The sequence below is a fragment of the Tamandua tetradactyla genome, chromosome 10 (genome assembly GCF_023851605.1).
Source record: "Tamandua tetradactyla isolate mTamTet1 chromosome 10, mTamTet1.pri, whole genome shotgun sequence".
NCBI lineage: Eukaryota > Metazoa > Chordata > Mammalia > Pilosa > Myrmecophagidae > Tamandua > Tamandua tetradactyla.
Window position 1 is genome coordinate 95,174,567 of NC_135336.1, and position 17,112 is coordinate 95,191,678.

At 42.7% G+C, this 17,112-nt stretch overlaps 1 protein-coding gene across 1 annotated transcript in view; it reads left to right on the forward strand.

Annotated features, from left to right (window-relative positions):
* Positions 1-15,296, forward strand: part of CLIC6 (chloride intracellular channel 6) — an 84,609-nt gene extending 69,313 nt beyond the window's left edge. Inside the window, exon 7 of the mRNA XM_077118907.1 lies at positions 15,144-15,296. The gene's annotated coding sequence lies outside the window, so the exon portion shown is untranslated. The remainder of the gene's footprint in view (positions 1-15,143) is intronic.
* The last annotated feature ends 1,816 nt before the right edge of the window (positions 15,297-17,112 follow it).

Consider the following 17,112-nt stretch of genomic DNA (forward strand, 5'->3'; position numbering starts at 1 on the left):
TATGATTTTTGATGATTATTTAAAAATAATGGAAGGGGCTGTTCAGAGATAAAGCATTCTTCCTTTTCCAAAGGCTTTTAGAGATGTCTCAATTTACCTTGGTAATAAGCATAAGTGTGGGTCAGGATAGAATTTGAGGCTACCACATAGTTAGAGATGCTTCTTTAAGACCAATGCCACAACTTGAATTTTCATTCCCCTCAGCTTATGGTCTCACTGCAGTTTGCCAAGGACTATTCCCTTCATTCTGCCTGGACTTCTGTTTTCTGCAGCTGAAGCTCAGCTTAACTGGGCCAAAGAGCTGCATGGCCTTGGACAAGACACTTAATTTCACTGAATTTCAATTCCCTCATCTGGAAAATAGGCGAAGAAAGAGTTTTCCTACCCCACTCTGGGAGCTTATGGTTTTTGTACACGTAAGTATTTTCCATCAGAAGCAACTGACACAAAGTGCAGAAGCATCAACTGGCCAGAGGATGTGCATTTGAACAACCCTTAAAGGTTAATGAAACAGGCCTAGGAGGCAGAGCAGCCTCATGGGCAGGAAGCTAGGAACTCACATTGCTCAGCTGATTATGAGGCCTTGAACAAGCCACATAAGCTCTCTGACTTTCTCTCCCCACATCTGATAAGAATGGCACCTATGTTTCTGATGCAAAGGGAAATGGAAATAAAAGCATCTTGGCCTTGTCTAAAAAAAGTGTTAAGGGGTTCTTTATCACTCCAAAATATTTAAAGGTAAGCTACCTGGCTCTGTTCGCAGGTGATCCTTGTCCCTTTGAAAAACCTCCTCAAGAAGACTCCCTTGAAGTGGGGGCCTCAGAGAAGGGTCTTCTGAGTCCAGTTGGTTTCTAGAAGCATGACCAGCACAGGGCATCCACACCCAGGCTAAGTTACCTCCTTTAGTCTAGAATTCACATGAAGGATCTTGCAGGATATAAAGCACATTTTTGTTTCCCATTTTTAGCTGTTCCTCATTTTGCCGTTTTGATTATGAGCCACTATTAAAGATGACCACAGATCTTTAGAGAACTCAATCATGACCAAGCAGCTGAGATTACCTGAGATTGCTAGAGGATAGCACTTTGAAAATTACAAGGTATAACATGAATGTTAATTATGTGGATCGTTATCTGGTTAGCCACGAACTTTCTAAATTACTTTAATTTAGAAGCTTGTTAAAGTTACACAGTAGAGACAAGCAGTATCTAAGAGAATAAGACTGAAGAACCACAGCCCTACTTTTTTAAAAACTTTTTTTTATTGTGAAACATAACATATATACAAAAAAGCAGTAAATTTCAAAGTACATTGTTACAAATGGTTATAGAACAGATTTCAGAGTTTAGTATGGGTTGCAGTTTCATAGTTTTAGATTTCTCCTCCTAGCTGCTCCAAGACACTGGAGATTGAAAGAAATATCAATGGAATGATTTAGTGGTCATACTCATTTGTTAAATCCTATTTTCTCTGTTATAATCCTCCTTCCCCTTTGATCCTTCTCCCAATCTTTAAGGGTATTTGAACTATGATCATTCTAACTTTTTCATATTGGAAAGTGGTGTTGATAATATGGGAGTGTGGGATAGAACTAGTTGATATTCTTGGAAAGACTGGTCCCTTTGAGTTTCAGAACTTATCTGGCCTAGGAACTGATATGGAGGTTGTAGGTTTCTGGAAGGTGGTTTTAGGGTATGAAACTTCTGTAAAATCTCAAATAAAGCCCTAAGGTTGACAAGAATGGTTGTGGTTGTGGTCTGGCAAACCCTCATAATTAGCAGTATCTAACTGAAGCTAACATAAAAGTAACCTCCAGAATAGCCTCTTAACTCTATCTGAATGCTTATTTCATTACATTTCTTTTCCCCCTTTTGGTCAAGAAGCCATTATCGATCCCATAGTGCCAGGACTAGGCTCATCCCTGGGAGTCATGTCCCATGTTGCCAGGTAAACATTCGCTCATGGATATCATGTCTCACCATAGGGAGGAGGGTAATGATTTTATTTTCAGAGTTGGGCTTACAGAGAGAGGGAGGCCACATCTGAGCAGCAAAAAGTGTTTTTCTGGAAGTAACTCTTAGGCATAACTAAAGGTAGACTTAGATTCTCTGCTACAGAAATAGGCTTCACAAGAGCAAGCGTCAAGATCAAGGGCTTGGCCTTTTGACTTGGGAGTCCCTAATGTTTGACATAGTGTCAGGGGTTTCCTCAATGGTAAAGCTTAATAGTTCCATACATTTTCTCCTGTTTCTCAAGGGACTTTGCCAATACTTTAAAATTATCTGCTCGGCATATTCTGGGATATATCTGGGCTATACAGAATTGCAAACCCTCATTCCCATTCTGGGCTCCCTGTGTTTGGGTTGTTTAAATGATCTCTCCAGACAAATTGAGTTAGATTACGTGCTACAGAAAATTTAGGTTTTGGACAATTTAAACCTCTTTTCCTTTGGTCTCATAGAGTAGGTGAAGTTCTAAAATACCATCAATGTCCTCCTTATCCCTGTATTCTGATTTACTTTAGTCCTGACCAGATCAACTTCACTCTCATCTCCAATTGAAGCCTGGTCTCTTTTTCAGTTTCTTTAACTGTTGTTGATATGGCCATGCTGACCTTCACACCTCCAGAACTCCAACTCTGAGTCTTAGATGCCACACAGGTAGCTAAAGTTTCAGGAGATACCAGGTTATACATAGCACAGCATCTCAAAATCTAGAAATAATATTTACAGTTCCAGACTAAATTTGACTGCTATAAGAGCTTATACTCTAGGCCCCAATTTTCTTATAAATATTTTCAAAAAGAGACCATACAATATTAGTTCCTTTGTTTCCAGTTTATTTTGCATCACATAATGTCCCCAAGTTTCATTCACCTTGTTGCATGCCTCACAACCTTGTTCCTTTTTGTAGCTGCACAAGGTTCTGTCAAATGTATAAACCACAGTTCACTATTCTACTTCTCAGTCAATGTATCTTTCAAGCCTCTTCCTTCCACTGGACATCATGTATAATGTCCACAGTCAAAAATCCATGTCTCACATTATTCTCATTCAGCTGAACAATCAACAACACTCGATTTTAGACAATTTTCATTGCTCCAAAGAGAAAAATAACTGATAAGCACACGGGTCACCAAATAGAAAATCCAAACCTTTCCTAACTCTTGTGTTTCCACCTCCTACCCCCCAATTATTTATCCCTGGTATTGCTGTGGTACTGTTGATGTCTTTCTGTTGAATATAGACCATAGCTGAACAGCCCTACTTTTAACTTGTTCACTACAGTTAACAGCTATATCACATTCCCCTTCCAAAGCAGATTTTTGTGCTTGTCATTTAGGGTTGACTTTACTTATGAAGCAAGAATGACAATCTATTCAATGGACAATGACCAAATTGTACCTGAGAATCAGTCCCAGTGGCTGGCTGGATTGAGGGCAAATAACTGGTGAAACCTTAGCAATTCTGACTCAAAACAAATGAAAAATCAGCCTTGCATGAAATGGATCCAACATCAATGTCAATCATGTCAACATATTAGCGGCTACAGGGAACACAGCTTTTTGTCAATATCTCTGTAGATCAATATTCCATATTAGCCATTGCCCTTTGAGGATATAAAGCCAATCCTGGTCCTTCTCCCCCCATGAAATCTCTTGAGGGCTGATACCTCCTTACTTACTCAGTCATAGATAAAAGAGCCCATCTTTAAGGGAGCCCTCCTACTTGGTTATTAAAAAGCAGTGTACATCCACCTATCTGGGAAGGTATTTTGAGCCATCCTAAAGGCAGGGTGGAGCAGTTGTCTATAGAGATCTGGTCATCCTCTCTCTTGGGACATTGGCTATTAAGCTAATCTTGGACTCTGGAGTCTGCCACTCTTGCTTCCTAAGTAAAGCCAGCACCCTTCAGAGTCTGAAGCCCACATACAGCAACTGAACTCAGATGAGACTCTAATTCCATGTCAGAATCTGGTCTGGCTTTCTTCAGGGCTGTTCCTTGCTCATCAGGTTCCTGAGTCCCTGCCTATCTTATCTCAGCTTCCTCCACTTTCCCCTTTACTGGGGCAGGGCATTTCTCAGGGCTGAACTCTTGGGAGTCCAGTATTTGAAAAGCGATCACTAGTATGACTGGTTGCCTAGAATTTAATGACTATTGCATCATTGTAGATGACACAAGGAAGAGCATTTTAGACACTATGTACTCAGATAACTTTAGAGTTAAAAGTGACCTGAGGCAGTCGAATAAGGCAAAGTTCAGAGGAGGAAGCCCAGAGAGCTTAAGTTATTTGCCTCAGGTCCCTTGGTCAGCTATTGCAGAGCTGGGACTGGTATCTCAACCTCCTGATTCAGAGTTAAGAACCAGAGATCTGAGGCAGTGGTTCTCAAAGTGTGCAGAATCAGCTTGACTTGGAAATGTAAATTCTAGGGCACCACAATGGATCTACTGAATCAGAAACTCCATAGGTGGGGTTCAGCAATTTGTATTTTAACCAGCCTTCTAGGGGTTCTTATATTTGCTAAGGTTTGAGAAGCATAATTGTATGGTATGCCAAATGAAACCTTTTGAGGGACAATCCAATATTTTTCATCTTGGTAGAAGAGTGTTGAACAGAGATTTCACTTTTTAGTGCCATGTGGATTGGAAGGGCATATTGGATATAGCACCTTCCTTCAAGGAATCGATAGAAAGCCATGGCATAGACAGAGGAAGCTTTTATGTTGAAATATAAGGTAGAACATGGTTGACTTCTTTGAATGACATAGATGCCAAAGGCTATATGAGTTCAGGAATATCTTGGGCTTCAGAGGTAAGGTTGAGAGTGTCAGTGGGAAGAGGCAGTTAGCTGTCAGTGGTGGAAATGGGTCTGGTTTATACTGAGAACAGTAAGGAGACTGGTCAGATTAGAAGAGAGGGCTTGTGCTAGGAAGTTATGAGTTTAAATTTCTCCATTCAACTGAAGACCCTAAAAGTACTGACCTCAATGACCAAGGGGAATGGATGTGTGTGCCTTCAATCCATTACTCAGTGATTAACTCTGACACATTCTATCTGGTAAGAAAAGCAAGGAGAAATATTTTCAGACCATGAAAGTACAAGCCTCAAGCACTTTGGCATGATTTGGATGGTTGGGAAACACCTGGGTTCCCAGGACATGTCACCGGAGCAACCTTCTTGGGCCAAGCTGTTCTCTTTGAGGGGGAGAACTTTGGATTGATTCTGAACTTGGAAGAGTCCAGCAAACAGCAAGTGGCAACAGAAGGTTGAGTCATGAAAGCATACTGCATTGAAGGCAGGCCTAGCTTCCAAGCATGGAGTGGACTCTCAGGTTGGGTTGGTTTTTCCATCTGCACTTTTGAATTGTAACAGCAAATTCTCTGGGATTCATTTCTATGACCTGGATAATTCTATGCACCTACATTGCTGAATTTCTGTGTGAAAATCAAATTGGTGTGTTCATAATGAGGTGCTGCTAGATTTGTAAGGACCTTGTGAATTGGCCACAAAAACTGTCATGTAGTCAGGTATAAGCTTTAGAATATTTTATTGTGTTTCAATTTATGAAGCATGGTAATCCATTTGTGATATATGTGGCCCATCTAGTTACTAGATCTAGAATTTTTTATTAAATCAGAAAACTCCTTTCTCAGGCATGCTGGATAATAGAGAATTTGCTGCAATAACAGCTACTGCAATTTTTGAAAATAAAAATAAAGAGCTAAAATTGATTTAATACAGGCTCAGGCACTGTCCTGCTGCTTCATATTCATTTCCTCATGTCCCACTCACAATTATCCCACAAAATGAGTGTTATCATCTCCTCCCTTTTACAGGTGAGCAAACTGAATCACAAAGAGGATAAACGGTATCTCCAATGTCACCCAGTGAGTAAGTGGTGAAACCTGGGCCAAGTCAAACATACATACACACAAACACATCCTATGCTCACAATCCTGGGGGGAGATAGGAGGGGTTAGCAGTCCTGACCCACTGTGCAACTAAGGGAAATCACTTTTAAATGCTTAGAGTATTGGATTCCTAATCAATAACGTAGAAAGATCTCCTTCCTGAAGGAATAAATGAGATAATGCATTGAAAGAGTTTTGCTTTATAAACTAAACTGCTCCTCTACCTAGCCATATCCAGATATTGGTATCATCGGTGCATCATGGATGATAGATCTAGTCTTAGAATCCCCTGATTCAATGCCCTTAATCGCAACTCGAATGGACCTATTCTATTTCTAATCTATCAGTCATTTTAATTAAAAATAAACCATCTGTCTGGTCCTGTGACCTGGTAACTAGTCAATTAGCCACCCACTTCATTTGGAGGCTGTAGCAAGCTGGGCGTGCTGACACAGACTTGGACATGCTCAGTGCCCTGACAGATGGATGCCGGCATTCATAAAAATAAAGATGGTCTTGGCTTTGGGACTGAGTGTTTGGTTGCCTAGGCGTTCTTCCACTCTGGGAAGTCACATTTTCCTCCGTCTCTGAAGTCAGAGGTTTAGGGACAAGGGTGGTGTGGATGGTTTCCGTTGGGATCCCGTCCCACCACTCTCTTGATAAATGAGGTGGAGCAGGGGTTCCTGTGTGCCCGAGTCTTTCAAGGGTTCCTAAAGGACCTTTATGCCTGGAACAAAAACAAACATCTGTACTCCAGCTTTCGAGACCAAGTGGCCTTTGAAACACTCTTTAGTGGCTCCCATCTCAACTCAAAGAGCTTCTCCCTGAGTTTCAATTTTAAGGACAGAGGGGAGAGTTCCTCAATTAAAAATAATCCCCAAATGGAACCTGTAAAATTTGACATGTGGCTATTAAGACAGACAGGTTTTTCAATTAAAAAATTTCGACAGATAATACATGTGCATTGCCTAAAAAAAAATAAGAATCTGAGAGTTTCACTTTCTTCTATGGCATTTCCCATCAGCCCAGATTCCCACCTTCCCCAGCCTCCCACAGATACCATCTGCTTATAGTTTCTTATATATTCTCCTAGAATATGTATATCCCAACATAATCAAGAATGATATACATTTGTATCTCCTTTCCTGTATTACCCAGAAGGTAACATTCCATATACAGTAAAATGCCTTGCGCTTTATTCACTTGACAAAATGTCCCGAAACTTTGCCCATATCAAAGTCCAGTGAGAGCTTCCTCATTCTTTTTTCTAGCTGCATAGTGGTTTGTTGTTTGGATGTACCATACCTTATTTAATTCTTTCTTGATGGACATCTGAGTTTATTTGCAATTGCTTGCTGCCACCAAAGAAGCTGCCACGAATCATTTTGTATATGTGTCAGCATCTCTGCAACATAAATTCCCTAAAGTTGACTGGTTGGGTCAGAGAGTATACAGATTTGCAACTTTGCCAGCTATTTCCCAATTGCCCCCTGTTGGCAGTTGAAACAAAAAATTGGGGTTGAACCAATTTACACTCCCACTGGTAATGCGTGTGCCTATTTTCCTGCAGCCTCCACCAAAAACTGTATTACCAAACTTCTGTATTTTTTTTTCCAACTTTGTTGTAATTTTCCAACTTCAAGTACCTAATAATATGTTTGAAAATCAGGATATAAAGGGCAATTATTATGTTTTAGTCTTAAAGGAAAGCGATGAAGCTGGGACCTCCACATTACCTGTTTGTTCATCACCAGTAAAATGCACATCATCATCCCTTCCAGGTCTGCGGGCCCTTTGCCTCCTTGAAAAGACCTTCTATGGAAGGCCACTGCTTCCCTGGGCCATAGGTCATCCAAGTATAACTTGTTGCAAAGCGATTTGGCCTATTTCGCTTCAAATCTATGGTGCTTCCTATGCTCCAAGGTAGAGACTGTGAAGTACCACCTATTAATGCTCCCCAGTGTTTACCTTACCACATGCCAGCTGACTACTTTCCAAGCACCAAACCAGGACTCCAGTGATTCATTCAGTGCACAATGACAGCTCTTAATTGTGGCAATGAAAGTCACATCAGAGGCAAAGAGGGGTTTGGGTTGAACGTTCTCCTTTCCTGGCTTTCCCATCTCAGTAGGGTGGGAGAGAGAGATAAGCCCTACCTGGACGTTAATCTGTAGAGACAACATGCCAGCACTCAATGAGAATCAAAGCACTCATGATCTTTGCTCCTTAAAAAACTTTAAAGGGTATCTGGAAAAAGTAACTTTCAGGTTGCCTCAGTTTCTGAAGAATCTTACTTTCCTTAATAGGGAGTCAAGTAATCCCTTGGAAACTCGTGGTGATTGTGTGCTCTCTGCCTGCGTGAAGGAAAAGGAAAGCTTTTATTTCCTATGGCATTTCTCATCTTCCCTTAAATTTGAACAGCTGTTTTTCCACCTTTACAAGCATCAGCAATCTGCTGGTTTGAAACTCTTGGGTAACCCAGAAAAGCCATGTTTTTTTAATCCTGATCCATGGGGGCTGACCTATTGTAGGGTGGAATTTTTTAATTAAGTTGTTTCCATGGAGATATGACCAACCCACTTGTGGGTGTGGCCTTTTGATTAGACTATTTCCATGGAGTTGTGACCCTGCTCATTCAAGGTGGCTCTTATTTAGCTTACTGGAGTTCTTTGAGAGGGGAACATTTTGGAGAAAAGCTCAGATGCAGATGTTTGGAGATGCTTGGAGAACTGACACAGAGAGCAGAGATAGGAAACCAAGACACAGACATTTGGAGATGATGAGCTAAGAGATGAAATTCAGATTTTGCCCTGGAGAAGATAAGTGAAGGTCTACAGAAGCTCAGAGAGGAGGCCACTGGAAACAGGAGGTGAAAGCAATGAAACTCAGGAATAAAGGGCCAGCATTCGTTGCCATGGGCCTTTCCATGTGATAGAGAAACCCCAGAAGTGATCAGCCTTTCTAGAGTGGAGATATCCTCTTGTTGATGCCTTAATTTGGACATTTTTATGGCCTTAGAACTGTAAACTTGCAGCTTAATAAAAGCCAATCCATTTCTGGTATATTTCATTCCTTTGAAAAATCCAATCCATTTCTGTTATATTGCATTCCGGCAGCTTTAACAAACTGAAACAAGCAGGCAGAAACTGGGAGAGCAAGCTGACATTGCTCAAAAGCCATTTTTAACATCTGATTATCTTTGAGGGACAGCTGAATGGGTACTTCCATCGATCATCTAAAATGCAGGGGGATAAATTCAGCCCTCAGGTGGGCTAAAGCCCAAGCTAAAGGTAAATCATCTGAATGCAGCCTTCTCTAGTTTGCAGACAGTGCAGCTTTAGGGACTTCATTTCTTCACACTACCTGAGCCACATTTGTGACACTGCCTGAATGGTCCTTGTTTAAGTACTGAATTGGGAGCAGGCTGGGAGGTTTCACACAAAGTAGCTGGGAAGCATGGTTGCCTCAGCTTCCTGCATCTGCTGGTAAATGTGTCAACCATTTCCCTCCAACCCAATGAGCATTTCTCTGGCATTTCTCTCTTGGACTTAGAAGATCCAATGCCTTGACCTCACTCTGCCTCAAGCTGACCGTAGTCTCCCATTCTGAGTACAGAACACAGGCAACCAGAAGGGCAGTTGGGTATAATAAACAAGATTTTGGAATTCAGTTACAGAGGCTCAAGTCTGCAATACAGAGGGTTAAAGGAAATGTACAGCTCCATGGAAAGCACTTGTGGTGGCCATGAAAATGTGTCACTCATGATTGACGATGGCTACAGCTGTTGACCTTCTGGCTGCACCAAATAAGTTTCCACAGAGGCCATGCTTCCCATGACAGCTCCAAGCCAGTGACGAAGCATGACGGGAGGTGGGTGGGACTAAGGCCGATTTCCATGAGAAATTGGTTTTTCCTGGCTTGTAATGTTGACTAGAGTGCCCCCCATGGACTTGGCTGGAACTTTCTCAGAGCTGCGAGGTAAGCGTGAGACTCAGTCAATCCCCACTCCCTTTATTATAGGGGTCAGATCTGCATTGTGCTCTGATGGCCCTCCTGTCCCCCATGGCTCCTTCCCATTTTCTCCCACAGGTGTATCTTGCAATTTCTAATCCCATCTTGGAAACCAAAGCAACAGAGCCTTTGAAAAATTTAAGTTCCATCTCCTTCAAAAGCAGAATGTATGCATTTCTTATGTGGAAACCATTTAAGGGAAAATGACATATGGGACTTAAAAAAAAACAATTTTTCCACAGCGTGGTGACAATTCCTATAAGTATCTCTGAGATTATGGATCCTGGGACTTTCTTAGACATCAACAATTTAGGGGGCTGCTTCAAAGGCAGGTAAAAGTCTCAGGAGTTTCCTTTGTTGATCAGAGCTAGAAGTCTAGAAAATATGTCTCATTGTCCTGTAAGATGTTAAGTGAAGAGTGTTATCATCTAGGTAGATGCTGTGTGCTGTTAAAAACTGGTGTCTTTCTCTACAAAGAGGGTTAGAGAGAGTATGGGGACCATTTCAGGTCCTGGGAGGCTTGATTATATGTGTAAGGGTGCCTCTCGTCTCTTTTGAGTCCCAGCAGACAGCGCTTCTTCCTTCTGATTTTTTTTTAGGAATCTCTAGTTCTTTGGTGCCTATATATTTCCCCACAAATCAGCCTGGGGGTTCTGCATAGCTCAGAGTCACAGGACCATAAAAACATGGAATGACAGAGAATGCAGGGAATCTTAGAGATTATTAAATTTACTTATATCATTTTATGGATGAGGAAAGAGGTCCAGAGCACACCAGGACAGAATCCACTGCACCTTTGACATTCATTGACCTATCCATCTGTCCATCCATCTATGCATCTATCTATGCATCCATCCATTCACCCATCTGTCCCCATCCATCCTTCCATCCACTTGCCCATCCATCCACTTGCCTGCCCATCCATCCATCCATCCATCCACCCATCCATCCATCCATCCATCCACCCATCCATTCATCCATCCATCCACCCATCCATTCATCCATCCATCCCAATCTGATGAGTTCTTGCATCCCCTAATATTTCCACCACCTTGTCATATCCACATATACTCAGGTAACCCCACACTGGGGCCACCCCAAGAATACAGTTGCTGCTCATCCAGTTATGGTCTTTGAGGGAGAAACTGCTTTCAAAATAGTGGCTTTCAATCCCTTTTCAGGTCCTAAATCTTTGAAAGGCTTTCCCCAGAAAAAACACATATATGCTTGGACACACATGAACCCCTAAATATGCATCCTAGTCTTGCTAAAGGCTCAGATTAAGAAATAGCCCTTGAGGACATAAAGAGCAAATAGAAGCTGACTGGTATGGTTCATGACATGGGGCCCCAGGGTCCTGCCTTCTCTCACCTGTGAGACCTGGGCCTTTCAAGATTTGGGGCTACCTTTGATTTCAAGTCTCTAGAGATCCAAGTCTATGGTTGAAAGGCAGAAAAGGATTTGGGACACCTGAGCTAGTGGTAGCACCTTTTTTTGCTTGGTTTTGGTTGGAATGGAAAAGAGAGATCAAGTTAAGTGCTTGTGTCATTGCTGATTATGGCCTAGCTGAGTACGTGAGACTGATAATTACAGAGAATACAGCTCCTGACTTGAGATGATCATCTTTAGCTTCTCTCCCTCTCTCTTTCCTCTTCCATGCACACAGCGCTCCTCCCCATGACACCCCCAACTGTGAGACATTGAGCTCTTTCCATGAATCAGAATGGTTTTATGTGTTACAGATAATGATGAAGGCAAAGGTCCCTGGACTGGAACTCTGTATTTGAAAGGAAGAATATTCATCGAGTCTACTTCTCTTGCCATCATCACTTAATCTCCATTGCCATTTGGATTGGGCAGGGTGGTCCAGTGGGGCATGTTTTGGGGCCAACCTGAATGTCAGGGATGCAGGGACCACCACAGCTTTGTGCCCAACCTGCTGCATGTCCTTTACCCTACCTGGGGCTCAGCTTTCTCACCTTTCAGCAAGAAGAAAACATGTGTGTCATCAGATAATATTCATCATATGCTTTGAGATCCTTGGATAAAGGAGTGACTCTTGCAGAGTCTGAATACTGAAGGTTTCTTTACAACTGTAAAGTACAGGGACCAACACAAGCAGATGCAAGACGATGTTGTTGTCTACCTGCATCTTCCACCACCCACCATCCAACTCCTCTGAATGAAGAGATGGTGCGCCCTCTGGTACATGCACAGCAAGATGTGTGCCAAGGCAGATCCTGGCTCCTGCCAATGTCTGTGCCAGTGGTTCTTTCCAGCAGTGGGCATGCCTGAGCCTGTGTCCCCCTGTGGGGGGAGGTTCTGGATTTCTCTTGAAGTCACTTGGATATTTGGGGTGGGAGTCAGGCAGAGCAGTAAGCTATAGTAACCAGGACTGGCCTAGAGCCCCAAGCTCCATTTGCAAAAGCCCAGAGACATATACAGCTGTTCTCCTATCCCACCACTCATTTTTCCTATCAACCCTCCTCCCTCCAAAAAGTTGGTGCTTACCACTGGCATTCAGCTATCTGCTGAAACATCTTGGCAATGCCCTTCATCTTTTTTTTTTTTATGTCCTTATTGAGAAATATCCACACACATACAGTCAAACCATATTATATAATCAATGGCTCACAATATCATCACATAGCTGTGTATTCTTCACCATGATCAATTTTAGAACATTCGCATCTCTGCAGAAAATGAAATAAAAAAGAAAAATAAGAATTCATGCATCTTTACCCCTCCCTCTCATTGACCCACAGTATTTCAATCTACCCAATGTTACCCTTTTTCTCATCCTATTATTTATTTTTATCCTAATTTCTTTTTTTCTTTTTTACTCATCTGTCCATAATTCATATAAAAGGAGGAGCAGACATAGGGGTTTTCACAATCACATAGTCACATTGTCAAAGCTATACAATTATACAGTCTTTTTCAAGAATCAAAGCTACTGGAACACAAAAGTTCAACACTTTCAGGTACTTCCCTCCAGCCACTCCAATATACCATATACTGAAAAGGGATATCTATATAATGCATAAGAATAACCTCTAGGATAACCTGTCGATTCTGTTTGAAATCTCTCAGCCACTGAAACTTTATTTTGTCTTATTTCTCTCTTTCCCCTTTTGGTCAAGAAGGCTTTCTTGACTCCCATGCCAGGTCTGGCTCATCCCTGAGAATCAGGTCTCACATTGCCAGGGAGATTTACACCCCTGGGAGTCATGCCGCACATAGGGTGAGGGCAGTGAGTTCACCTGTAGAGTTGGCTTAGAGAGAGAGGCCATATCTGAGCAACAAAAGAGGTTCTCTGGGGGGTGACTCTTTGGCATAATTATCAGTAGGCTTAGCTTCTTCTTTGCAGGAATAAGCTTCATAGGGGTGAAACCCAAGATCAAAGCCTCAGCCTATTGATTTAGTTGCCCCCACTGCTTGCAAGAACATCAGGAATTCTCCAAATGGGGAAGTTGAATATTTCCTTCTTTTCCCCAGTCTCTCAAAGGGATTTTGCAAACACTTCTTTATTCAGTGCCCAAAGTACTCTGGGATATATTGGGGTACCACACTAACCTGTACAAACCAACAAGATCTCACACCCTCTTCAAGATTCCAGTTAATTATGGTGTTCAAGTAAACTGATCATACAGGTTAGATTAGATAATGTGCTATCCAAAATATAAATTTTGCACCAAATAAACAATTCTCCCTTTGTTTTCACACAGAAGTTGACTTCAAAAATACGGGCCATATCATCCTTTATCCAGTATTCTGATTTACTTTAGTCCTATCCAGATCAGCTTCATTCATATCTCTAGATGATGTCTGATCTTTCCTTCAGCTTTTTAAACAGTTGCTGAATGGGGTAATGCTGACTTTCATAAGGCCCTTTTTCTGTTTTCTAATTTGAAAAGTGAAGGCCATACTAATAACTACTCCGCAGGCAGTTATAATGACTGTATGAAGTGATATGTGTGACAGTGATTCATCAGCAGTTTGCAGCTTGACAAACCTTCCTTACTGTTACTGTGGACTATTGTTAGTTACTGTTATTTTCTCCTGAGGGAGAAAGTAAAGTGGGAAGGTTGATTCCAGGCATTCCTACTCTTGGGAAAGAGGTGGCCAGTGCTTCCCTGGAGGACCATGCCTAGAGACAGCCTTTATGCATTGTCTCTGCATCTCAGCCCAGGAAGGAGTCACTTGGAATCAACACATGGTAGGGACTTTATGGATACTTAAATGTGTTGGACATCCTTTTAAGCAAGTTACATGTATTTTCTTACCTAATTTGGACACATGTAGGAGATGATACCATGGATACTGTTATATTGCAGAGGAAGAAATGGAAAGGAACTTTGTCCAAAATGATACAGCTAGTAGGTGCTAGGGTCAGAATTTGAATCCAGACTACGTGGCTCCAATTCCAAGCCCTTAAACATCACTCAATGAACATCTGTCAGACACAGGAAGGAGCTATGTGAAAAGGGCCATAGTGCCTGCCTGATAGGTTGTCTCCTAGAGAGAATACTTTGGTGCTGGCTTCATCCTGATCAGAGTTTGCCTGCTGCGCTACCACCCTGAGGCTTATGGAAGGCAGAACCTGATGGCTCACTACTCACCTGCCCCCCTCACACACACACTTAGGTTTCTGGTATTGCTGGGGGTGGGGGTGGGGGAGCTCTCTGGATTTCTCATAGGTCCCAAGTCCAGGCGGGCAACCTGAAAGGACATCTTCAGCTTCAGAGTTTCATGGCTGCTCAGTTCATTAGCTTTGCATAAAAATGGCTTAATGGGTGAGAATCTTGCAACTTATCTAAATATCCTTGAGCTGAGTCAATTTGAAGAACTGCAAAGTATTCTTGCCTCAAATTCCAAAATGGCCTCTCTTCCAATGCTACAGAAGAAGCACTGGACAGAAATGTTCCTTGGTCCTGGGAGTGATACATGTGACATGTCCTGTGTGACATGTGCAGCCCCCCCACCAAATGACTCTCTTCAAAGAGTGGTTTGCAGACTTGTTTCAAACATCAAGCCCTGCTCCACTTCAGTTGGGAAGCTGACGTTCAGGTTTGTTTGAGAACTAGGAATCTGCAAACAAAATATTTGAAAACTGTTGAACTAAAAGAAGTCTCTCAGGTCCCTTCCATCTCAGGTGTTCTGGGATCTTGTGATGCCTCCTTAATTTGTAACTCAGTCTCTTCCTCAATTGTCCACCCAGGGTCTTGACCTCACACCCTCACAGAAGGCAGAAAAAGCCATGGAGAAGAGGACAACAGGAGATGGGAAACTTTGAATTGTGTGCCAGGCACTTCATACATTCTTTCATTTAATCCCTACCCAAATCTTCTGAGGAAAACTGCAGATGGGAAGTTGAGAAATTTGTCTAAGGGTTCTTGGCAGGCAAGAGGCACAACCAGGATCTACACTCAGGTCTTTGTGATTCTTAAGTCTTGGGTCTGTCCATTACTCTGTGTGCTGGTTTGAAAGGAAGTATGCCCCCTAAGAAAAGCCATGTTTTAATTTAAATCCCATTTCATAAAGGTAGAATAATCTCTATTCAATACTGTATATTTGAAACTGTAATGAGATCATCTCCCTGGTTGATGTGATTTAGTTAAGAATGGTTGTTAAACTGGATTAGGGGATGACATGTCTCCACCCATTTGAGTGGGTCTTGATTAGTTTCTGAAGTCCTATAAAAGGAGAATGAGAAATTCAGAGAGACTCAGAGAGAGCAGAGAATGCTGCAGCACCACGAAGCAGAGTCCACGAGCCAGCAACCTTTGGAGTTGAAGAAGGAAAGTGCCTCCCGGGGAGCTTCATGAAACAGGAAGCCAGGAGACCAAGCTAGCAGATGACACCGTATTCGCCATGTGCCTGTCCAGCCAAGAGAGAAGCCCTGACTGTGTTCGCCATGTGCCTTCTCACTTGAGAGAGAAACCCTGAACTTCATCAGCCTTCTTGAACCAAGGTATCTTTCCCTGGATGCCTTTTATTAGACATTTCTATAGACTTGTTTTAATTGGGACATTTTCTCAGCCTTAGAACTGTAAACTAGCAACTCATTAAATTCCCCTTTTTAAAAGCCATTCCGTTTTGGTATATTGCATTCCAGCAGCTAGCAAACTAGAACACTCTGGCTCTTCCTTTTGAATCTAATCTAGACAACTCTATTGAAGCTGCTTCAGAAAATCCTTTGAGCACCAGCTACCAAGGAGATTCCCAGGAAGCAGAAGCCCCTCTACCTTCACCTATTTCATGCTCTGGAAATCTCCAGATGGTACAAGCTTTGACAGGCAGCTGTTCACTCATGGTGGGGGCTGGCGGGACAGCGGGAGAGAAAACCTTTCCCTTGGAACTGACCATGAGGCAGGGAGATGAAAGCAGCCCTCAAGATGCCACAGCATGTCCTCAAGACATTTGATATTGGAATGGAGGACTCACCCCCAGGGAACATGTTGGCTACAGCCACATACACAGTCAGGTCAGGTTCTGAGCAGATGTGGGAAACTGTAGTCATCGGTGGAGCCAAGCCCCCCTTCCCCCACTGGAGAGCGTGCTCTCAGTGAGTGATGAGCTGGAGCAGGGAACTCCCTGCCCTGGGGAGCCTGACCTCTCAGCCTTCCCCATGCCAACTGGGGCTTTCCTCCCTTACCCCATCTCTAATCCAATGGCTGAAGAGGGCATCTCTCTTTTTCATGGAGTGGCCAGTACCCTGGATAGACTCCCCATTTTCCTTCTTTAGGTCAATATTCCCCTCTTTCATGACGTCTTTCCTTTTGAGTCCTGGCTGTCCTACCAGTGCAAATACTCCCACCTCCCAGCCACTCTCCTGGCCCAAGCACTCTACAGGGCTAAGCAATGTTACAATGCCTCACTGGCTGCACTCCTGGCTGTGGTGTTCAATTGTGTCTGCCTTCTGCCCGTGGCCTCAGTTCTCCCAACTCCATGGCATGTGGAAGGCCCCTGATTTCACTTCCTTTCCCCTCAGTTCTTCTCCCAGTACCTGTTATGGAACGTGAGGATTCTCAGCAAGACCAAGCACTGCTGCCCAAGGGAAGCCTCGGTTACTTCTGCATGGCTGTATCCCTTGCCACAATCACCAAATAATATTCTGGCTTTTCCTCATGATCAGAACTACTGCTTGTCGAAGCTAATGGCATGAACCCCAGAGCCACACACATGAC